Raw genomic sequence first — 23,588 nt, forward strand, 5'->3', positions numbered from 1 at the left:
CTGGTTTAAGCACTTGGGCTTCAGGCCAGTTATTTTACATTAAGAAGGTTCGTGGTCTGCACTCTTGTGGGAGGAGAGGCTGGACTCTGCCCTTCTGAGCTGGGAATTTCTGGTTAAAGGCTTATAGTGCCTGCATATTTGAACTGTTTCTTACTGAAACTGGTACACCTTGTTTGCTGCAGCATAGACTAGATCCAGGCCTTCTGAATCTAGTTTTGTTTGTATGCCTGTTGTTTGTTTGCTTGTTATTTCCCTGAAACGCTAACTTCACATAAAACGCGGCTTTTCAGCGCTTCTGTGGATACCTAGTGATATCTGCATTGCTTACTGTACTTATTTCCTTGTTACACTTGAAGGAAGGTTACTGTTTGTCATTTTTGCATTTAAGTTACCTGTAACACATTGCATTTAAGTTACCTGGCACTTGCTCACTAAGTCAGCACTAAAAAATTAAAAGCACCAGACCCTCACAAACTCCCCTTGAGTACCTTGTTCCCCATTGGCCCTTCTTTTCAATTATAAAGGAATTCCCAATACTATTCTAGCATGTCCAAAGGTCAGTTGTCAATCTCCTCTCCAGTCCAGCTGGTGAATCTGGGAATCTTGAGGCAATGTTACAACTGCCTCATGTACACAGACAACCCTCTCCTCCTCCCAACAAATTCCAACACATGTGAGAGATGCAACCATATAGCCAAACTGGAGGCTAAGCTCTCTCAACTCAGTACTGGCGTAACCAGTCAGGAGGAGAAGGAAACCACACTCACTACAATTCCAGTCTCACATAGACCTACCACAACAGCAAACCAAACAAGTAAACACACAAAAACATACTTGGAGGCTCTAAATAAAAATCTGCCTAAGCAGCAGAGACCTCCAAAGCAGATACCCAAGCAACCGCTACCCCAAAACAAAACACGTGCAACACATAGCTCACAAAGCCAGTGTGCCGAGCAGTCACAGCCCTTAAGGCTAAACACCACATCTGATACACTTGTAATAGGAGACTCTATCGTCAGGCACACTGACGTCCCGCTCACCAGGCTGAACAAGGAGAAGGTCACGGTGAGCTGCCTGTTGGGCGCTAGGATCCGCCACATGACACAAGCACTCAGGTCACTCCAAGACAAGTACAAATATGACTCAGTCATTGTCCATGCTGGTGTGAATGACCTGAGACGTACCTCCCTGGACTACATGAAAAGAGACATAGAGGAGCTCTCTGAGCATGTAGCCCAGGCTGATATGACCCTGACCTTGAGTAGCATCTTACCCTCACCAAGAATGATGCTACAATATGAAGACAAGATGATCAATTTCAACAATTGGTTTAAGTATTGGTGTCATTCAAAGGGGATCCAATGCCTGTCAGCCTGGGAATAACATGCTCGACACGCCATGATGCTTCGCTAGGGACGGCTTGCACCTGTCACCCCTGGGCTTTCGGATATTGGCAAAGGCTCTTGCTACCCACATAGTGCCTTTTTTAGGCAAGGCTCAAAAGACAAACCCACCTCCATAGGTATCACAAGGGATAAGAAACTAAGAGTAATGCTACTCAACGCCAGAAGTCTAAACCTCAAGATGCATGCACTAGAAACTCTCCTTAGCATGGAGAACATCGATATCTGTGCAGTAACAGAAACCTGGTTCAAGGCTCCCGAGAGCACCCCAGCACTACCAGGTTATACCTCATACCATGCTTTTCGGCCCCAAAACTTGGACCAAACCACAAAAGGAGGGGGCGTATCATTATTCATCAAAGATACCCACACCTCCAGGTTGGTGGCACAGCAGGAAGCATCAGAGACTATCCATGTACAACTAACAGTGGGTAAAACTGTCTTCCAGTTTATAGCCTGCTACAGACCACCCTCCCAAACTCAGGAACCCCACTCGGCCTTCCTGAGAACACTGGAAAATATGAAGGTCTCTCCAAACACCATTATATTGGGCGACTTCAGCTACCTACACATAGACTGGGAGCATTACTCTAGCTCCAACACCCTAGCCCAAAGCTTCCTAGAATTTATAAACTCAAATGCTATGGAACAACTTGTTACCACTCCCACAAGAGGGGAAAACATACTGAACCTGATCATCACCAACATAGGGACTCTATGCTCTAGACCAGAAGTGTATCCCTCACTGGTAAGATCAGACCATAAACTAATCTCACTGGATATTCACATCCCGACCCCACCCCCTGCCCAGAAAACCACAGTGAAAAACGTCTCTAAAGCAAATTTCACACTCCTCAAAACTGAGGTGGAATCCTTCAAAGCCCCCGAGCCTGTGGAAAATACAGCCCAGACCACAGAATCCTTTATAAACGCATTCCATGAACACCTTCAGGAATGCATGGATCATGCAATCCCAAATAAAACCAAGACCCATTCCTCCAACGGCAGACGTCCTGTCTGGTGGACCCCAGCCATAAACAAACTATACAATAGAAGGATGAATCTACTACATGACAGAGCAAAATCCCAAAAAGGGAAGGCATCTCTGATCAGTATTAGCAAAAAACTATGGGCACTCATAAAATCGTCTAAGGCCAGCTTCGAGAGAAAAATTGCACAGGACACTAAGGATAATCACAAGGCTTTCCTTAGTTATGTTAGGAACCTGGGTGGGAATTCCCAGATATGCTCAGAATTAGTCCAAAATGACAAAAAATACAACAAACCCACAGATATTGCCAACATCCTAGCTGACAGGTTCAGCGCAAACTTCTCCCCCTCCCCCTTCCCACCAAAACGGCAAATATCTATCCCAGCAGAGAGCTGCCCCCCTAACATCTCAGATGCTCAGGTAAGAGCCGCCCTCTCCAAAGCAAAAAACGCAGCATCAATGGGACCAGACGTTGTCCCGGGCTGCATCCTACATGAACTCCAAGAAGAGCTAAACCCAAACATAAAACTACTGTTCAATCTCAGCCTCACTACAGGATATGTACCCAAAGAGTGGCGTACAGCTACAGTGGTCCCTCTTCACAAAGGTGGTGCCTCAACGGATCCTGGAAACTATCACCCCATAAGCCTGACTAGCTTGGTTTGCAAAGCTATGGAAAGGATCATCATGGACCTCATAAATAAAGATATCGGGGACCTACAGACACTGGATCCTACCCAGTTCAGCTTTGTTAAGGGCAGATCCTGTCTCTTAAACCTGGTCGATTTCTTTGAAACAGTCACCAAGGCCATTGACGAGGGGAAGGTGGTCCACACAGCCTACCTAGACCTCGCAAAAGCCTTCGATACAATACCCCACTCGGGCATTACAGATAAGCTCACCAGCTTAAATATAAACCCCTATGTCACTAGATGGGTTGCAAACTGGCTCAAGTACAGAACCCACACGGTTAGAATTGCTGGAGCCATGTCAGACTCCAAACCAGTTACAAGTGGTGTCCCACAAGGCTCAGTCCTGGGACCTCTCTTGTTCGGTATATATTTCTCGGAGGTACAGGCCAACACGGAAGGACTGTGGCTGACCAAGTTCGCAGATGACTGCAAACTGGGCACCATAATCGACTCTCCAGCTGACACAAGCATTCTCCAAAAGGGCCTCATAGAAACAGACAACTGGTGCCAGAGCCATGGCCTCAAGCTAAATGCCAAAAAGTGTATAGTCATCCCCTTTGGCAAAACAAAGTGCCACAAATTACCACATAGGTGGTAATCCATTAAGTACAGAAGAAGTAATTAGGGACCTGGGGACCCAAGTTGATAGCAATCTCTCATTTGACAACCACATGGCCAAAGTGGTTAGAGAAACATTTTATATAGCCCACCTAATCATGAAGGGATTCACATCTAGATCAGGGGATGTCATTGTGCCTCTTTACTCATCCCTCATCAGGCCCATAATTGAGTACAATGCCCCTTTTGGGATGTACCTTACCAGACACCTGCAGTAACTGGAAAGACCCCAAACATACCTCACCAAGAGGATCAAAGGGCTCAAACAGATGCCATATGCTGCCCGGTTAAAGAAACTCCATCTCTACTCAGTGGCATACCGCCTGTTCAGAGGCGATCTGTGCCTGACGTATAAAGCCATGTCCAATCCGGAATTAATGGACATGCTGCACCTCAGAAAATCCAAATCCCATCGAGCTACATGCTCGAGAGACTTGAACCTCAGCACTGAAATAAATAGGACATGCTGGAGGGACAGATTCATAACCCAGAGGCTCCCTTCACTCTGGAATAAAATCCCAGTCCAGGTTAGGCAGAGTCCCTCATTGACTCTCTTCAAGAGGAATCTTGATGAGTGGATGGCAGATCGTAGGTTTACCCCAGGTATCACTTCTGTGTCACTGTTAGACAGAGGCACAGTATACTAACCTCGAAAAAGGGCATAGCAAAATTAATTTAAAATGGGTGGTGAAAGCCAAACATGCTCTGGCTAGGCTTATAAATGCCCTAGGGCAGATAGCCTAGTATGAACCTATGAACATATGAACCTATGTCTCCATCCCAAGGGGTGGTACTACCTGGTGGTGCAGGTAGTGCAAGGGTAGCAGAAGGGGCACCACCGGTCTGGGTCCTAGACATGCTGGAACCTGGTGCCACAGCCGGTGGAGGCAAGATAGGTGGATCAACTGGAACTAGCCTACCTTAACGTGCTGTGGTAAATAAGGTATAGCAATAATTTAAGGTTAGTAATAACAAAACCGCTGTTAGTATTAACAGAATGTTACATCATTTTAATTAATCCAAATACATATTAATCTATATTATGTATAACATAACATTAAATAACTTACGATTCAGTATGTTAACAGCATGCCAGTAAGAATTAAAGCATAAGGCCAACAAAACAGTTTAACAAAATATGTTGATATTGAATCATAATAAAACATAACAATAATAAACCAACTTTTTTCCAACATATAGTTAAACAAAATATGTTAATATTAAATCATAATAATAAACAACAATAATAAATAAATGAAGATAAGGGGTGGGGAGAGAGAGAAAAACATTCCATTACTGATAATGCAGATTATATCCCTGAAAACACTGATAATAAATACTCTACAGGTGTGTAGTATCAGTTTTGAGTACAGTGACTATAATTCTCCTATAGCTGATGTAGCATGTACATACCTCTCAACCCATTTGCATGGGTGAGTATGCGCCAAGCAATAACAAATGCAAGTACACCACTACACAGAACAGTTTCACATAATGTGGAGTTATATAACTATCAAGGCATTCTTTAAGTGGATTTGGTAATACATCGCATTCCAAGTAATCATTTTATTGGGAATCCTGTGACAGATGGGATTAGGCAATTTTAATTACATAATGAGAAATCTTGACACCTGAGAGGTATGTTTGTGTACAGTGCATAAACCAGACAGCCATCATGCCTTAGTTGGCAGGCATGGGAATAGAGCCCAATAGCTGTGAATGCAGGGGACATCTGCAAATACTGTAATAACTGACTGCAGCAGCTTAGTATAGACATGCAAGGAATACAGCCATACTGGATATAGATAGACAGATTTATTTAGGAATCAACAGTGCTGATTAACACTTTACTGGTATTGCTGATAAGTGTCTGTGAAATCTAAACACAATATATGCTCATAGCATGGGTTCCCTCACCCATATACCTTTTGTTCCTGGGGTGGGAGACAATGAGAGCATTATGTGACTGATAATAGCCTGAAGACAAGCTTGTACCATACTATGAGTTCAGCAATACATGCTACAGGACATTTGTTTTGCATTCTAGACCTATTACAGTGTTAGCATTGACTGCAGTGACAACAGAACACACATGCACGGAATACAACTGTACTGCACATATTAACACACATTTATTTAGAAATCAACAATGCTGCTTATCACTTTACTGGTATTGCTGTTAAATTTCTGTGAGGTCCATACATTATCTGCCCACAGAGTGGGCTACCTCACCCATATACCTTTATTACCTGAAGTAGGAGGAACAGAGAGCATTATATGACTGATATTGGCCTGGAGATGGAAACAGCCTTGGACAGTGCTATGAGTGAAGCAATACAGCTTGCAGGCCATTAGTTTTGCATTCTACAGCTATTACAGTGTTATACTTGACTGCAGCAACCTTACCATAGAAAAGCAATGCATACAGCTCTAATTTTTTTATTTATTTTTTTTTTACAGTTTGTTAGCCAGTTTAGTCCATTGGTCGAAGGACCCCATTTTCAATAGAGTCCTGGGGAGAAAAGCTCCAACAAGGTTAACAAACAATAAAGAAATTAGACAAACACACCAGCAAAATGTTACAAAGTATTTAAAATTTGTTGTATACAATAAAATAAGAGATATACTAACAAAAGAAATAATAGTATAGAATACTTTTACAGTGCAATCAAAGGTAAGATATATATATATATATATATATATATATATATATATATATATATATATATATATATATATATGGGTCTACTTCATAAAATTGAAATTTTATAACGTTGAATTTCATAACATTGAGACCATAACATTGAAAATTCAAAACACTGAAAACCCAAAACATTGAAAACTCAGAACATTGAAAGTGTGCTTCATAACATTGACAGTGAGGTTAGGAAATTAACTTTTTTCCACTGTAGTGCAGTCTTGGAGTTGGTATATTTAATTTACAGGGGTGTGTGGGAGCAGATCCCCCCACATGAGGGGTGCAGGGGGGCTTGACCTCCTGCAGAAATGTAGTAGAAAGTGTGTTTGTTAGTTAGGTGTTGTTGTAGGTGGAGGGGATGTTACTTACAGATGCATGGGTACATAATACATTGCTGAACTTTTAAAAGTTCAAACGTCATATGGGTGACACCATATGATCGAACTTTTAAAAGTTCAAACGTTTCAATGGAGATCTCTGTAGAGTGCGGAATGGGAAGATTTCCCTTTCCTGCACTGTAGTGCAATCTTGGAGTTGGTATATTTAAAGAGTGGGAGTGTGGAGTGCTTTAAGCAGTCAGGTAGGTTTTTTGCATTGCTTATTTTTTTTTAGGTTTTCGAATTGTTAAACATTTGATCATATGGCTTTGACCATATTACGTTCGAACTTTTAACAATTCAATAACATAATATGAATCCCATATGCATTGTAGTTTTTAATGTTATGAAACACTTTCAATATTCTGAGTTTTCAATGTTTTGTTTTGGGATTTAGATGTTTTGGTCTCAATGTTATGAAATTCAACATTATGAAATGTCAATGTTATGAAGTAGACCTATATACATATATATTTGCATAGTCTACACAAGTGAACGTCTCAAGTCAGATTACAAAAGAAACAAAAAACAGAGAAGAGGGAAATTAATGACTAATAGGTAGAGTGAAGATATAGGTACAGAAGGAAGAAGTAAGGAGCATAGATGTAGGTAGAAAATGAGGTAGAAAAACTAGACAGTGGGGATCAGAGTTGTGAAAATTGTAAAAAGAGAGGTAGGTAGGCTGTGGAGAAATAGAGGAGAGGGATCAGAGCTATGAGAAATTAGAGAAGAGAGAGGTAGGATATAGTTAAGTAGAGAAGAGTCAGGAGGGGTGGGAACAGGAGCATTCCCAGAGGGATGAGAAGTGGGACTGGAGCAAGGTTTTGAAGGTGGAGTTATTGTTGGTGGTACAAATTTGTGGAGGAAGGGAAGTCCAGAGATGGGATAAAGAGAAGGACAAAAGGAATTTGCCTGGAGTTTGAGCAGGTTTGTGTACTTCAAGCAGGTTTTGATTGTTTGACCTGACTAGTCTATCAGGTTGACGCAATTGGAGGGAGGAGCCAAGGGAAGTGCAGAGAAAGGGTTTAAAGATGAGTTTATGTGCATAAGAAAGTTGGATGAAGGAGAGATGATGGGGTAATTCAAGCCAGTTAAGTTTGCGAATGACATTACAGTGGTGAGTGGAGGATTTGGCACCAATGGCAAATGTTGAGATTTTGTTATAGATGGAAGCTTATTTATTCTTTAGACTGGATTGGAGATTAGTAAAGGGGGGCACTATACAAGAGGGAGGGTATGAGGTAAGTGGTAGAAAGGACATGTTTGGTTGAGGGAGTAAGAAAGCAGTTGTGACTGTAGAGCAAGCCTAGTTTTTGGTGGGTTTTCTTTATATTTGTTTGGAGATGCATGTAAAATTTAAGCTGTTCATCTATAGTGACATCTGGTAGCTTTGTATGGGATACGATTCCTATAGGGGTCCTGTTTGGTCTAGTTATGGAGAAAGAGTTCTTGTCAATTTTAGTATATTTTGAGGGGGTGGATATCATAATTTTGGATTTGAAAGCATTTAGTGCTAGATGATTGTTTAACATCCAGTTCTCAGTTGATAGGAAGGCTTCTTGGGTTAGTTTCTATAGTATGGGGAGGGTTTCAGCAGAGCAGATTATCACAGAGTCATCTCATATTGAACGAGCTTAGCATTAGAAATACACTGGTGGAAGTCATTTATAAATATATTAAACAGTAGAGGGCCTAATATGGACCCCTGTGGTAGTCCTGTGAGGGTGTTAAGGAAAGGGGAAGTACAGTTTTTCCACTTCACCGATTGCTGCCTATTGGAGAGGTAACTGGAGAACCAGTTGATAGAGGAGGTGGATATGTTAAGATGAGAAAGTTTAGACAAGAGGAGGTGGTGTGAAAGTGTATTGAAGGTCTTGAATAAATCAAGTAAGAGGGTAGATACAATACTGCAGGAGTCACATGTGGAATTGACAGTTTTGAGGACGGAGAGAAGAGCGGTGGTGGTGCTGTGTCCAGGCCTGAAACTGTGTTGTGTGGGTGTAAGCAGATGGTTAACAAGTAGGTAGGGTAGTACTTGTAGATGAATACATTTTTCTATAATATTTGAGATAGGGGAGAGAATGGTAATTGCAATGGTTATGACAACACAATCCTGCTGTACACAATTTTGCTTACTGTTATTGGTATTGTTTATTGCAATACAGTTGTTATTGTTCATTTATTGCACTATAGCTCTAAATGCCCATTTATTTCATTGCAATTCTGCTTGCCCATTTATTGTACTATAGTTTTGTTTGTGTATACTTTATTGCAGTAAATGCTTTACTCTTTCTAGCTTATTGTACTACAGATAGCATAATAAATCCATACTTACCACACTCATGGTGCAACCTGGCCAGGCACCTGGCATTGGACTCTACATTGCGAGCCCTCTCAGCTGCAGCTATTTGGAGAGAAGTACACCATTATGCATACCAGTTTTGCAGACATTCAATTTGCATATTGGTAAAACAGTGAAAACCATACTTACATATTTGTGGGGCATTCCCAGCTCTGGCTTCTTGGACCCAGGTGTCCAAGGTTCCCCTCTTTCTCCTCTTCAGGTCATCATAATGATGGTGACACTGCTCACCTGTGTGTGGGATACCAGTAACACTGATGTGTTCCCTGGCCAACCAGTCCCAGGCCTCCGCCTTACATTTAGAGCCCTGAAAACCACAGCACATCAGCCTGGCCTCTTGGTTCTTTACCAGGAGCCCAACAAAGACCCTGGACTCCTGTACACCCCATCTCTGCACTCAAAAGTGCGCACCTTCACCAGCACCACCTGCCATATCAACAGCTGATTAAACTTAAAAGAATGGTGCAGAATTTCTGCCTGTTGTGCTTAATATAGACTGTTTTCCTACTCTTATACATCATTGAGCAACTTTCAAAAAAGTGTCATGTTGCTTAGCAACAAGAAAAGCAGCTAAGTAGAGCTAAGCAGCGAGAAAACTCACACAACCATGGTTTTAGTGAAACTTACCACTGCGCAAACTGTAGTAGCCATTAGCATGTTTAAGCAGTGCTTAGCACCACACAGCAATGCCATATTTAACATATTTTTTATTAAATTAAACAAAAACAGTAAATTAATTTACAGACATATTATGACTACTATGGACTTGAACCCAGGCCCTATTACACATTAGGTCATAACTCTACCCATTTAGCTTGGAAAGCATGAAAACTAGTATACCTTCACATATAGTACTAGGCTACCTGTTAGTGTTGATGAGCACTGAGCCACTCCATACAAACAGGCTTAAACAGACCTAGAAATAAATAATTAATTATATCTGGTTTCTATTTTTAATTGTCTGACAGGTGTTGGCTATGTATGTATAAGCTCTGTTTGGCTCTGCTGTGCTCCATGCCACGCCACGCAAATGGCAATTAAAAAAAAAAAATAAAAAAACAAAAATAAATAAAAAATGTAAACATGATAATTAACTACATCCGGTTTCTATTTTTACATGTGTAGCAGGTGTCAGCTGTCTATATGTGAGCACAGCTTGGCATTGCTGCACTCTGTGCCATGCTGTGCAAACATACAGAGAGGGGGAAAAATTTCATAACAATAAAATATTACACATTTACAACAATTCACAGCATTTCAAAAGTAGTGGGGAGCATTACAGGGAGCCTCACCCTGTACATAACATCTGACCAGGCATCCACAACCATGAGTTGCCTCTACACTTCTCCCTACATGGATTCAATATCCCTGTTCCTATGCTCTCACTGAGCAGAGCGCCATCATTAATATAGCCATGTACACTGATGCATTAAATGTAGGCTCTACACTATGCCTACACAGATTTTATTAAATACTGGGTCCAGTCTTCTCTATGATTTAAAATAAAAATATTTACAAAAAAAAACAAAAAAACAAATGAAGCAGCTTGCTATGCTCCTCATATTGGGTGATTTACACTTATACAAGATAACTCTATCCAGAAAGACTATGAATGAGATTTTGAAACACACTTTGAAGTATGGAGTGTTTGCAGCTAAGTGCAAGTAAATCTGGCTGATCTAAATTCAGAAAATAACATTTTTACTGGCAGAAAATTCCTTCTCAGCAGTTTACTGTGAGTGACGGAAGTGGCAAGGAATCATAATTCAAATAATAACTGCAGATATGAGTCACAGAAATGGCTTTACATCACACAGCAAATACATTTGGCAAACCAATGCCTGTGCAGTTTGTATCCACACATTGCTCATAAAATACACATAAATAGTCCATGTAGCTTGCAGGAAAACTACAGGCACTAAAATTCCAAACACTCAGAAAACACTGTCTTGAAGTCAGGGACATGAGTGCCTTGTGACCTAGGCTGCTGCTCATGTGTGAACTCAGTCTCATCCAGTTCACGCATCCTGGGATTGTACATGTTAGCCAAGTATGTCTACATGGATTTTAATCCCTGCCTTTGGAAATCATATTGTCTAGACCGGGAAATCATCAAAGCATGTCACAGTATGAGCCAGGCTTGAGTGAACTGACAATAAGCCATGTGCTAAAGCATATAAATGCTGCATGTCATGTAGACTGGAGTTAGATGTGATAAAGCTAAGTGCAACAGTGCTCATCCGCTTAATATCTTTTTTTTCAATAATGAAGGATCAATTTCTAAACAAGTTATAAATACTTGATTGCTTTAAAGTGTCAACTGAGCGTGTCTACAATTCAGGGTTATTTTTCCTGATTTTAAGGAATCCCAGCCATCATTTTCATTCTTCGTGAAGTATCAGTTTTCCATTATGGGTCAGAGAGGTCTTAACCCTGAAGGACAGAAAAACATTCCACCTCATTATGAGGATTTACATATATGTGCATATATATATATATATATATATATATATATATATTTATATGAGTTTCTAATGAATAATCGCCGGTGAGTTTGTTCAGAACACAAAACAACAAACTCACTGGTGATTACCATTAATCACCAGTAAAATTATCACAAAAAAGTAATTGCAAATGTAAACCAACAGGTTACATTGTAATTACAAAAAGTAAAACGAAAAATAGCTTTGTATGAGGGATGCTTCATCCCGCACAAACGAGGAATTTAAATATACTAACTCTTGGGTTGCAAAAACTCAGAAAAGAGCAAAAATCATTGAATTATCCAACTATCGATATAATGAACTTCTGCTTTTACATAATTCAACAAACTGTACTAGAAATGGAAAACTACATCATTTAACCACACAGTAAAATGTGTGAAGCAAAAACTCATTTAGCACTCACACACACACACATATATATATATATATATATATATATATATATATATATATAAAAGTGTGTGTGTGTGTATATATATATATATATATATATATATATATATATATATATATATATATATATGGATAGATAGATATAGATAGATAGATAGATATAGATATATAGATAGATATAAATATAGATATATATCTATTAGTATCTATCTTTCTACAAATACCAATTAAAAATGTAAAATGATGTCAGGTAATGAAGGATGACACATATTTGAAAAGCATAAAGAACTACAATGGTTAGGTGAGGTTGAGATGTTTAAGTGGCATATCCTATAAGCAGGCATTTTGTTTGTTTTTGTGGATGAATTTTCATCTGGGCACAATATGTAAGTTATGAAGAGATGTTTTTAAGATGGGTGGGATGAGAGAAATATGTAGCAGATAGAGTGGAAGATTGATAATAAAGACAGAGGATAATATGGGAAACTTGTATGAGCCCTGACCACGTGGAACAGTGGGGTAAAACCTTGACTGCACTCCAGCTGATGTTGTTCACTTAGTGGACTGGATGTGGGAGGAGCTGGGTGCTAGTGGATACGAGTCAGTGGCCAATGCTGGGTCCCCCCATCCTTGAGGGAGGCTGTCTAGACTCATTGTAGTATCAGCGTTTAAGAGCCTGGTGAGGTCTTCACTGCAGGCAATATATTGCTTGATCATGAGGTTGCACATGTGCAGAAGCATTCATGCACCTTCTGAAATCAGCCATTGCAAAGTTTACTAGGCTGCTGCGTGGTGATGGGATTAGGGCATCCTCTCCAGTATTACACTGCATTGGCATCCTCAGTTACCTCACCATTCCCAAATGTGGGTGGGTTTGAACCAGGGGAGACTAAGGTGGGTGCAGTAGACCCAGTGAACAAGGAGAGGAGCTGGTGACAGCTAATGGTCATCTGTACAGCATTAAGAGAAAAAATGGGGGGAGGGCTACTTTCGAACTCTATGGGACCTCTTTGAGAAAACAGACAGATGGTAATGTTCTTGAGTCAGTTTTGTCAGTGAAGAAATAATTGGTAAAATTGTTTTGGAACCAGGTAATGGCATTTGAATTTTTCCTCAGTTCAGCTCAAGAACTTCGAATTTTTAGTACTTTGGTTATATACCTTACAGAGAAAGAAAGTAAAAAACAAAATTCCCAATATTCTAATTATTTGTTTTGGGGGGGGGGTTATACTATTAAGGTTACTGGCAGAGTTTATAGTTCACATCTGAGTGATTACTGTTGTAGGGCTGAGTTTATGAGCAGATGAAGTAAAAGTAGCTAGGGAAGAAATGGACATATACTATCCTGGAATTGTTTGTATCTTTAAGTTTTCAACAGATGCAACAATATTTCATGTATGTCAGTTTTTATTATGTCTCTCTCTCTCTCTCTCTCTCTCTATATATATATATATATATATATATATATATATATATATATATATATACATATTAGTTGTCTTCCCTCATTATTTTACTGTGTGAACCTGTAATATGCATTTTAATGATGATTTGATTTTTTTTTTTTTTTTTTAGTGTTATAATCTTACCTATTTGTTATGTTTGTTTTTATCTTTGTTCTGTCTTGGAGTTATCTCCCTGAGCCTCTAATGAAAATGGACACATATCCAGTTAGACTAGCCCGATAAACAAATGTAAAATAAAATAAAATAAAATAAATTATACTTCTCTTTGTATTATTCATGTGACATATGCAAGTGGAATAAAAATTCAGATATTGTGATTGCTGTTTCAACATATTTGTGAAATTCATGATCTCCTGTATAAATGTGCAAATATTATATTCACTGTCTTCCCTCATAATACATCTGTGCATGTACAAATAAATTATTGATGTCATAAATGCATGTTGTTTGCTGTACCAATGTTTTTTTCTAGTTGCGGCTATAAATGGTCTGTCAAATAGGGTCTATATTATATCATTGAACGCTTAAAAAGCGAACGCTGATTGATTGACCTAATTTAAGTGAAAGCTTACAATCTCGAACTGTCAGATCAGCGATTTTTTTCCCAGGGAAAAAAATCGCTGATCCAAAACACATACACACAACACAAGCACACCAAACAAACAGAAATCCACACACATACACCTAAAATCTGATACCTAACCATACACTAAACTATGCACACACCACTAACTACCCACTTACCTTAACCCAAACCCTAACCCTAAGGTCCGTCACTATCACACACTCACCTCACCTGCTCCCTAACCCTAACTCACTTAAATCTGCCCTAACCCTCATGTCCACTCAATCGCACACACACCTAACCCGAGCCCTAACCCTAACTCACCTAAATCACCCTAACACTCACATCCACACAATCACACATTTACCTGAATCCGACCGGTAACTTTCCACCATAACACTGAAAATACCGAAGCAACAGAAACGGACAAGCAAATTCTTTCCCTAGGAAAAAATTTGAGTTTCTGCTGCTTCGATATTTTGCAGTTTCGCGAAAATAAGTTTGATCAATCAGCATTCTCTTTTTTAAGCGTTCGAGGATATATTATAGACCTGTCAAATAGGCAGGATAAGCAAATGAAAAATGAAATAAAATTGATCTGTAGACCTTAGTTCATTATTGTTTTCTGTCATTGTCATTATGTGTGCTTTATTAGGCTGTTATACTTTATGTTCAAACTGTCTGCTTCCTTTGATTTCAGAGTGACATTGTGTATGATAAGGTTTAAAAGAAATCCCTTTATATCTTTATGTCCAGAAGTTTTCTCGATGGATCTCTACTGAAATTTTGTTGCCTAGTTATCTCTGAGAGTTAATTATTGTAAGTTAATAGGCATCTCTGCTTATCAATCTGTCCCTGTCGGGCTGGCTGCCCCTATGGCTGTCTATCAGTCTGACAAGCATAGCTAGGGAGGGACAAAAGAAGTAGCGGCTCCTGGTACAAGCTCTTGAGAGTGTGTGACCATCATTTTGGAAGTGAATTATCGCATTGGGGGCTGTTTGTATGCATTCATTTAAATAGCTGTAATTGTTTAAATCAATGCAAAATATATAAATAAATAGATGTGTTTTTTTCTGCTCCTCGGTTTTGGTTTGAGGAGGCACCAGTGCTTGTGTGTGTGTGTGTGTGTGTGTGTGTGTGTGTGTGTGTGTGTGTGTGTGTGTGTGTGTGTGTGTTTAGACAGAACTAGATAGATGTGGGCTCAAAAATGGTGTTCATTAATGCAAGTCTAGCCTTAATGGCATACTTTATGATTGCATAATTGCCTTCTGTCTCTAGAATCTATCCCACTTATAACCATAGCAGTCAGTTTTCAGTTGTACCAATTTTTAAACCTTTTGTTAATGAAAATACCAAAATTCTTTCTCATCATTGTAACAATAATTTGACTACCCGATTCTTATCGCATACAGCACCCTATATCTACCTCCAGTAATTTCAGTTTCATTAATATCGTTTGTTCTCAAAATGGAGGTCAAGAAACTCAACTTGTGATTGTTGTTTTTAAGAGGTTATTTTTTTGACATCTGTTTTGAGAACACACACCAACAACTTTTTTGATTGGAAAACAAATCATGTTTTATAATACATATGCAATGTTACCTGCTGCTATGTCATACAAACCTTTTAAAAAGAGAAAGTGTGCCAGTTCAAGATGTCTGACAGCTTTTACAGCTTTTGTTTATTTAAGACACCCTTCTCTTCTGACTGCTATTTGTGTGACAGCAAGAGGTACAGTGACAGTGTTTATAGATGTTAGCTAGTATCAATACTGTTCCCATGGAACTGCTATCTGTGTGGTGTGACGAGTTTTAAATGACATTCAAAAGTATTCGCTGGTTACTGATGCTTCCCCCTTGTGACTGACACTGTGACTGACAGAGAGCAACATGAGTTGTGTAAGATTTTATAGCTGGTATTTGGTTGTTGGTAGCAGGAGGTTCTGTTAATTTTATAACAGCAAGGTTCATACATAAGAGCCTAGCCATAAAAGACTTCTTACACTACATGTTACCTATGAACCTCGCTGTAATAAGGTTAGTCTTCCCATTTCAAGTGATTATTCAAAGTGCTCCATTTAATACAAACACATTTAATATATGTAATAACTGTCACAAATTTGCATGCAAAGTAAATAAACTGAGCAGTTCAAAAGTGAGAGATAAAGCAGTTAGCAAATGCGGCAGCAAACATGATATGCGTTTTTTGTTAATAGACTTGAGTCATTAGAACAGAAGGCAAACTGTGGTGAGCAGGAGATGTGCCCCTTATGCACGATGTTCTATTTCATTATATTACAATCAAGCAGATAAGTGAAAAAGAAAATGTGTAGTTATAGATTGCACAATGATCTTCTACAGAAATGTACAGTAGGAAAAAGGAAAGGCTATGAAACTGCCAGAGCAGTCTGAGAGAATGCCAAATATTGTATGAGTATAATTAAAAAGCAAAAAAAGAACAAAGATGATCTTAGAACCAAAGAGGCGATATTCCCTGGGATTAGAAGTTTGCCATGCTGTGGAAGTCTTAACTATGAAGATTTCCTCAGTCTACTTAGCCCAAGTGATTCACAAACTGCTCTCTCTCTCTGCACCAGTACCCAATCACAGGCCATAGCACAGACAGCGGTCTCACCTAGGAAGTCACATGCAAATACTGCAGTCCAAGGGTGCAACTAATGCAAATTAGCCATGTACTCTCACCTCGGAATGGCAGCAACACCGGAATAATGTGGCAGAGTGATTCAGAGAATCTCTCTGCCAAGCATATTTTGGACATGAGGAGGAAAAAGTGTATGCCATGTTTTGTTGACATATACCCATTCATTCATATGGAAGGGATCACAGCCATAGCAGGTAGATACTGGGGAACTATATATGTGTATATATGGTTCTAGGTTAGAAGATCGACAGCCGACATCACCGACAACGGATTAGCGGGTGCCAGATGATCGACACTCGGAAGACCGACGCTACGGATGAAAACGCCGACGCCAGGGATAGTGACTTGGAAAGAAGGCTGTGGTGAAAGTAGTAAGGTAAGTGTGGATAGTGACAGTCTGTGGGGATAGGGGTGGTTAAGTGAGTTAGGGTTAGGGTTAGGTAAGTGTGTAGTGGTATTTTTTGGGTTAGGGGCAGATTAAGAGTGGTATTTTTTGGGTTAGGGGTGGGTTAAGTGAGTTAGGAGTGTGCGATAGTGACGGACCTTAGGGTAAGGGTTTGTTAGGGTTGTACATAGTTGTGTGTGTGAGGCTTAGTGTGGGTTTGTGAGGATTTAGGTGTGCTTGTGTTCTGTGTGTGGTTTTTGGATAAGGGGATGTGTTTTGTTAGTTGATTGTTGTTATTGTGGTGTGTGCAGTGTATGGGGTTTCGTGTTTGTGGACCGTCGGGCATGTGAGGTGTCGTGTTTATGGTTTGTCGATAATGTGGTGTCGATATTTCTGTTGTCGGTGAAAGTGGCTGTCGATCTTATGACCTAGAACCGTATATATATAAATATATATATATATATATATATATATACATATATATACATATATATATATATATATATATATATATATATATATATATGAGTGTGTGTGTGTATATATATATATATATATATATATATATATATATATATATATATATATATATATATATATATATATATAAATATATATATATAGGGCCCTATCAGTTGATTGAGTTGACAGAAACTCAAACTCCATATGATTGAGACCATATGATCAAGTTTTTGAAAACTCAAAGCTTTTGAGTGGGGATTGCAGTACATCGAAGATCTAGAAATTTATCCTTTTCCTCACTGTAGTGTGAACTTGGAGTTGCTATCTATAATTTGCAGGGGGTGGGGGGTACAGCCCCCGATATATGGGGTGGAGGGGGACTTGCCCCACCGTAAAAAAAAAAAAGGTATATATATATATATATATATATATATATATATATATATATATTAATTTATTTATTTTATTTTTTTGATATTCGGGTTTTCAGAAACTTGATAGTATTTATTTATTTATTTATTTATTTATTTATTTTATTTTATTTTATTACATTTGTTGACCAGGATAGTCTGACTGGATATATGTCCATTTTTAGTGGAGGCCCAGGGAGAAAAGCTCCACATACAAATAGAGACAGGACATACATCACTGAGTGATAAACTCAGACAGACATGTTTAGAAAAATATAGACAAAGAATACAGGTAGATATCAATATACACATTGTGCAGATTTACATCTGATTGGCAAAGACGTATCAGAAAATGTGAACATAGAATACAATCAGATCTCATATTTCACAATGCTTAGACATTCAAATGCTATGAGGCATAGATACTTGGCTAAACAGCAGGTTGGGTAGCAAGACATGTATTAGTGAAGCTGTTAGGTTTAGAACAAGAGCACAGCCAATGAGATAGGAGGTATTTTTTGAGTTTTCTTTTAAATAGGGGTAGTGAGGTTTCCTTTGTAATGGTAGTAGGGAGTAGATTCCAGATTTTACTGGTTGAGTTGGCAAATATAGCATCGCCTGCAGAGTTGTTGGATTTTTGGGTCAGTATCATTAGTTTATCAGCTGAGCGTAATGGCCTGGGGGCACTATGAAAGGTGAGAATATTTTTGAGGGCAGGGGTGTTATTAGGTTGATGGAGTATTTTATGCGCTACTATAAGCTGGTTGAATTGTAGAAGGGTAGGATACTCTAGCCATCCCAGTGCTTTCAGGTTCTGGCAATGGTGGGTCCTAAAATCCATGCTAGTAGTGAATCTGGCTATGTGATTGTAACATCCTGATAATTTGTTGAGATCAGTTTTGGATAGTTTGGTGAGTACAGGGGAGGCATACATAAGGGTAGAGAGGAGGTGTGACTTTGCAATAGCTACCCTAGCTGGGGGTGGGGGGGGAGTGAGGAAAGGTTTGGCTCTGTACAGGGAGCAAGGTTTTTTGTTGACGGATTTAATAGTGTGATTGACATGTTTATCAAATTTAAGGTTGTTGTCTGTAATTACACCTAGAAGCTTTGTTTGGTCATCAGGGCAGATAATGGTGCCATTGCTAGATTTGATGTTGAAGGAAGGAGTTGAAATTCTATGGTTAGGGGAGAAAAGTGGTTTTGTTAGGATTTAGAAAAAGGTGGCAATTAGCTAGCCATGTTTCTACCATGCTGAAAGTGGTCTGGGTGAGGATTAGAAGTTGTGTAGGAGAGGAGGCGGAGCATATTAGCATTGAGTTATCTGCATATTGGGTGCAAGTGGCTCCTGGGATGGTGGTGTGCAGATCACTGATAAAGATAGAGAAAAGAAGGGGACCTAGTATGGACCCTTGTGGGACACCTAGGGTTAGAGGAAGTTGGGATGACAGCTTGCTCTGCCATAAGACAGCCTGCTGTCTACCATTTAGGTAGTAGTGAAACCATTGTATTGTGTGTTGGTCTAAACCAATGGTTTGTAGGGTATTGGGCATTAGCTGATGATTGACCATATCAAAAGCTTTTGAGAGATCTAGGAAGAGTGCTGAAGATAGTCTGCTGTTGTTATGATGAAGATTGATAACATTAGAGAAAGACAGAAGAGCTGTGGTGGTACTGTGGAATGGCCTAAAGCCATGCTGAGAGTTGGCGAGCTTTCTGTTTTGAATAAGAAAGTGCATGATTTGTTTGTGTATGCATCATTCCATGATTTTAGCTAGTGGTGAAAGAATGGCTATAGGTCTAAAGTTAGATAATTCTGTGGAACTTCCTCCTTTATGGAGAGGTATAACATGGGATATTTTCCATATTGCTGGGCTGGATCCTTCTGAGATGGATCTGTTGATCAGAATAGAAATGGGAAGTGCTATGGCATCAGCTGCCTTTTTGAAGATATTCAGCTGGGAGGTGGTCGGAAGCTAGTGTAGTAGGTTTTAGCTTTTTGAGTAATGTCCGGATCAGGTTGGTACAGTTTGAAAGGTAAAAGTGGGTTGGGTGCTGGGTGGATCAGGGCTAGATGTGCCAGAGCTGTTGTTTGTGTCTGATGGAGTGAGATGGGTAGCTAGAGACTGGATAGTTTCAGTAAAGAAGGAGTTGAAGCTGTTTGCAATTTCTACAGGGGATTTATCAAGGGCAGCTGATGGGGTAGGAGTGGTGGAACGGCCTGGGTGGAGAAGATTGTTAATACCAGCCCAGAACTTTTGAGGTTTTAGATGATATTTTTGTTGTAGGAGGATGTAGTGATTTTATTTGTCTAGAATGACAGATTTTTTTGGTCAGGTTCCTTAGCTGCCGGTATCTTACTTGGTCCATAGGGGCTTTGGTAACATGCCATCTGCCCCAGGCATTGTTTCTTAGTTTAATTTTGGTTTTTGTTTCTTTAGATAGCCACGGTGCAACTGTGGCTTTTACATGGATGGTACAGGTAGGAGCATGGTGGTTAAGGATAGCCATAAATCTGGTATTGAAGTACTCAACTGCTTCTTGTAATGGGAGTAATTTCAAGACATTCCAATTACATGCTTTGAGTTCATTCGGGAAGTTGTCAAGGTTAAAGGTTTTTTAACATGGGTCGATATAGGGGCAAGTTTGTACGTAGGCTGGTTGGGAATGTCGGCTTTGAGCCTAATAATATAGGTAAGGCAGTGATCATTTAGATCATTGAGTAATGTACCTGACATGTACTTTTGGAGGTGGCTGTTAATAAGTATCCAATCATGGATACTATCGTTTACTATTTTTGCTAAATTTGGTGGGGGTGGCAATGATCTGAGTAAACCTGTGGAGGCTTAAATGGGTGGAGGAAGTTTCAGAGGAACAGGTGTTCCAATCAATGTTAAAGTCCCCCAAGACAATGGTTTCTTGAGGATAGTTTGAAGCTAGCTAATGTAAGATATTTCCTAGAGTATTATCATTCTTGCAAGGTGGAATATAAATGCAGGCAATGTATCTGCATTTATTTTTGTTTATTATTAGTTTGGTGATGTGAATTTCTGCATTGCCAAACTGGGGTGGCTGTTGGGTGTCAACTGTTATTGTTGAGGTAGACTTGTATAGTACAGCTACCCCACCACCTTTTCCTGGAGATCTGGTCCAGTCTAAAGATGTTGTACTGTGGCGGGGTATTTTGTTATCTTTTGTTATTGGTTTTAGCCAGCGAATATCAGGGGAGTGAACAGTTAAGAGCCCATGTAGGCTATGGATCTTGTTTTTTAGGCTTGTGATGTTGAGATGACAGACCAGAAATGAGTTTGGAAGTCTATCAATCTGGGTAGTACACATTGGGTTGTTAAATGGTGTGCTTGGGTCTACTGTGTGGATGGGCCAATGTTGGGGTGGATGTCTCCATCCTTCATAAGATTAAATTTTAAGTTGCTTATGAGTCTTAAAAATTTGTTTATGATTTTTTCGTAGCTTTTGGTTTTTAAGCTAATGTAGCGGTATTTAGTCGGGTGATAGTAATTTTGGGTGGCGAAGAATTAGGAGAGGGGGTGGTTATGTGGTGGATAAATTTATTAAATGCTGGGTTGGTGTCTGTTTGAGACTTGGATACTGGATTTCAAGATGCTGTACATATTCATAGGAGCTTAGGTGATAAGGAATGAATAGCAGGGGTAATTAGGGTAGCAGCATTAGTGTTTTAGCTGTAGTCATAGTAAATTACTAGGGTACGATCTGTATTGAGTGTATGTGGTGGACAAAAGATTAGAGATTTGATATTTTTTTTGAGTTTTCGAAAAGTCGATCATCTGACATAAACACACACAGACACACACACACATTCCACGAAAACGATAATGTGGAATTCCGACATTGTCGAAGTATGAATCGACTTCAACCTCAAAATGGGCTTTAACATGGGTTGATATAGGGGCAAGATTTGTACTTCAACAATGTTGGGTTCGACATTGTTGCCATTTGGCCTTGGACTTCGACTGAAAGAGGTTTGACCGAACCCACTTTGACCTTACCATAGTAAACATATATATATATATATATATATATATATATATATATATATATATATATATATATATATATGTATGTATGTATGTATGTGTGTGTGTGTTTATTGGAAGGTACCTGTGCATGGACAGGTAGAGGGAACTGAAGCTCTGTCAGGTAGTACAGCACAATGTTCTATTTAGAGATATGGTGAATAGTTGTTAATGGGAAGTTGCTCAGTGTGGCTTCACTATATCACTTAACTGGAGATTTGTGCCATCATGTTAATTGGCAGACCCATGGAGGTTCATTAGCAATGGCAGTGATAATCTCTCTGAATCCCAGGTAATGTTTCATATGGAGAGAAGGTTGCATGAGCCACAAGACAGAGCAACCATAAAGAGGCAGGTAAATATGTATGCCTCTGTGTAACCAGAAAATGTGGAGATAACTGACAGCAGTGCCTATAACAAAGTCATGTGTGAGACCTCGTATGTGATAACTAAACCCATGTAAATAATTTGTGGTTTTCATATGTGTTGTACATGTCTGACTAGGGCCAAGAAAGCGCTCCCATGTCCTTTGTAAAACCTCTCTAGATCTAGCCCCCCCCCCATTCTGAAATCTAATCAATTCAAGCTGTAGCCTGCTATAGGTCCCCAACCATGCCCTAAGACTCTCACTCCACATTCCTAAGCACCCTGGAACCTATTAACATCCAACCCAACTCTCTCATATTAGGTGACTTCAACTACCCCTCTGTCAACTGGGAAAATGACTCATGCACCAATGCACTGGCCCAATGCTTCCTGAAATTCATCAATTTCAATGCCGTGGACCAGCTCATTCTTACCCCCACTAGAGGAAGCAACATCCTTGATCTGGTTATTACTAATACGGGCAACCATTGCTCTATACCAATAGTCAGTTCCTCCCTGGTTAGATCCGACCACAAACTAATCACCATGGAAATCCATATCTCACCCGCACCCCCCACAAAGCTGACTTTGGACTCCTAAAAACAGATTTGCTCTGAGTTACTGCACAATGGTACCGCCCATACTGAGCCAACAAATATTGCCAACATACTGGCCACCAGGTTCAGTGCGAACATTACCCCTATCTCCCCTCCAAAGGACCAATCTCAATAATGGAAGAATGCCAGGCACCCAGCATTACTGCAGCACAGGTTAAAGATGCATTGTCCAAGGCCAAGAATGCAGCTTCCATGGGACCCGACAATATCCCTGGCTGTGTTCTACATGAATTACAAAGTGAACTGGCACCACATCTGTGTGCCCTGTTCACTCACAGCCTCACCTCAGCCTTTGTCCCTACCAAATGGTGCACTGCTACATAAAGGAGGAGTGACTACAGACCCTGGAAATTATCGCCCTATTAGCCTGATGAGTCTGATATGTAAGGCTATGGAGCGCATCCTCATGGACCTAATTAACAAGGATATAGGGAATCTCCAAACTCTAGATCCCATGCAACTTGGTTTTGTGAAAGGTATATCATCCCTGCTCAACCTGGTTGACTTCTTTGAGTCAGTCACTAGAGCTGTGGGTAAAGGTAAGGCAGTTCATACAGCCTACTTCG

This window comes from Protopterus annectens, chromosome 2.part1, assembly GCF_019279795.1.
Source record: "Protopterus annectens isolate FY-2018-M chromosome 2.part1, PAN1.0, whole genome shotgun sequence".
Classification (NCBI taxonomy): Eukaryota; Metazoa; Chordata; order Ceratodontiformes; family Protopteridae; genus Protopterus; species Protopterus annectens.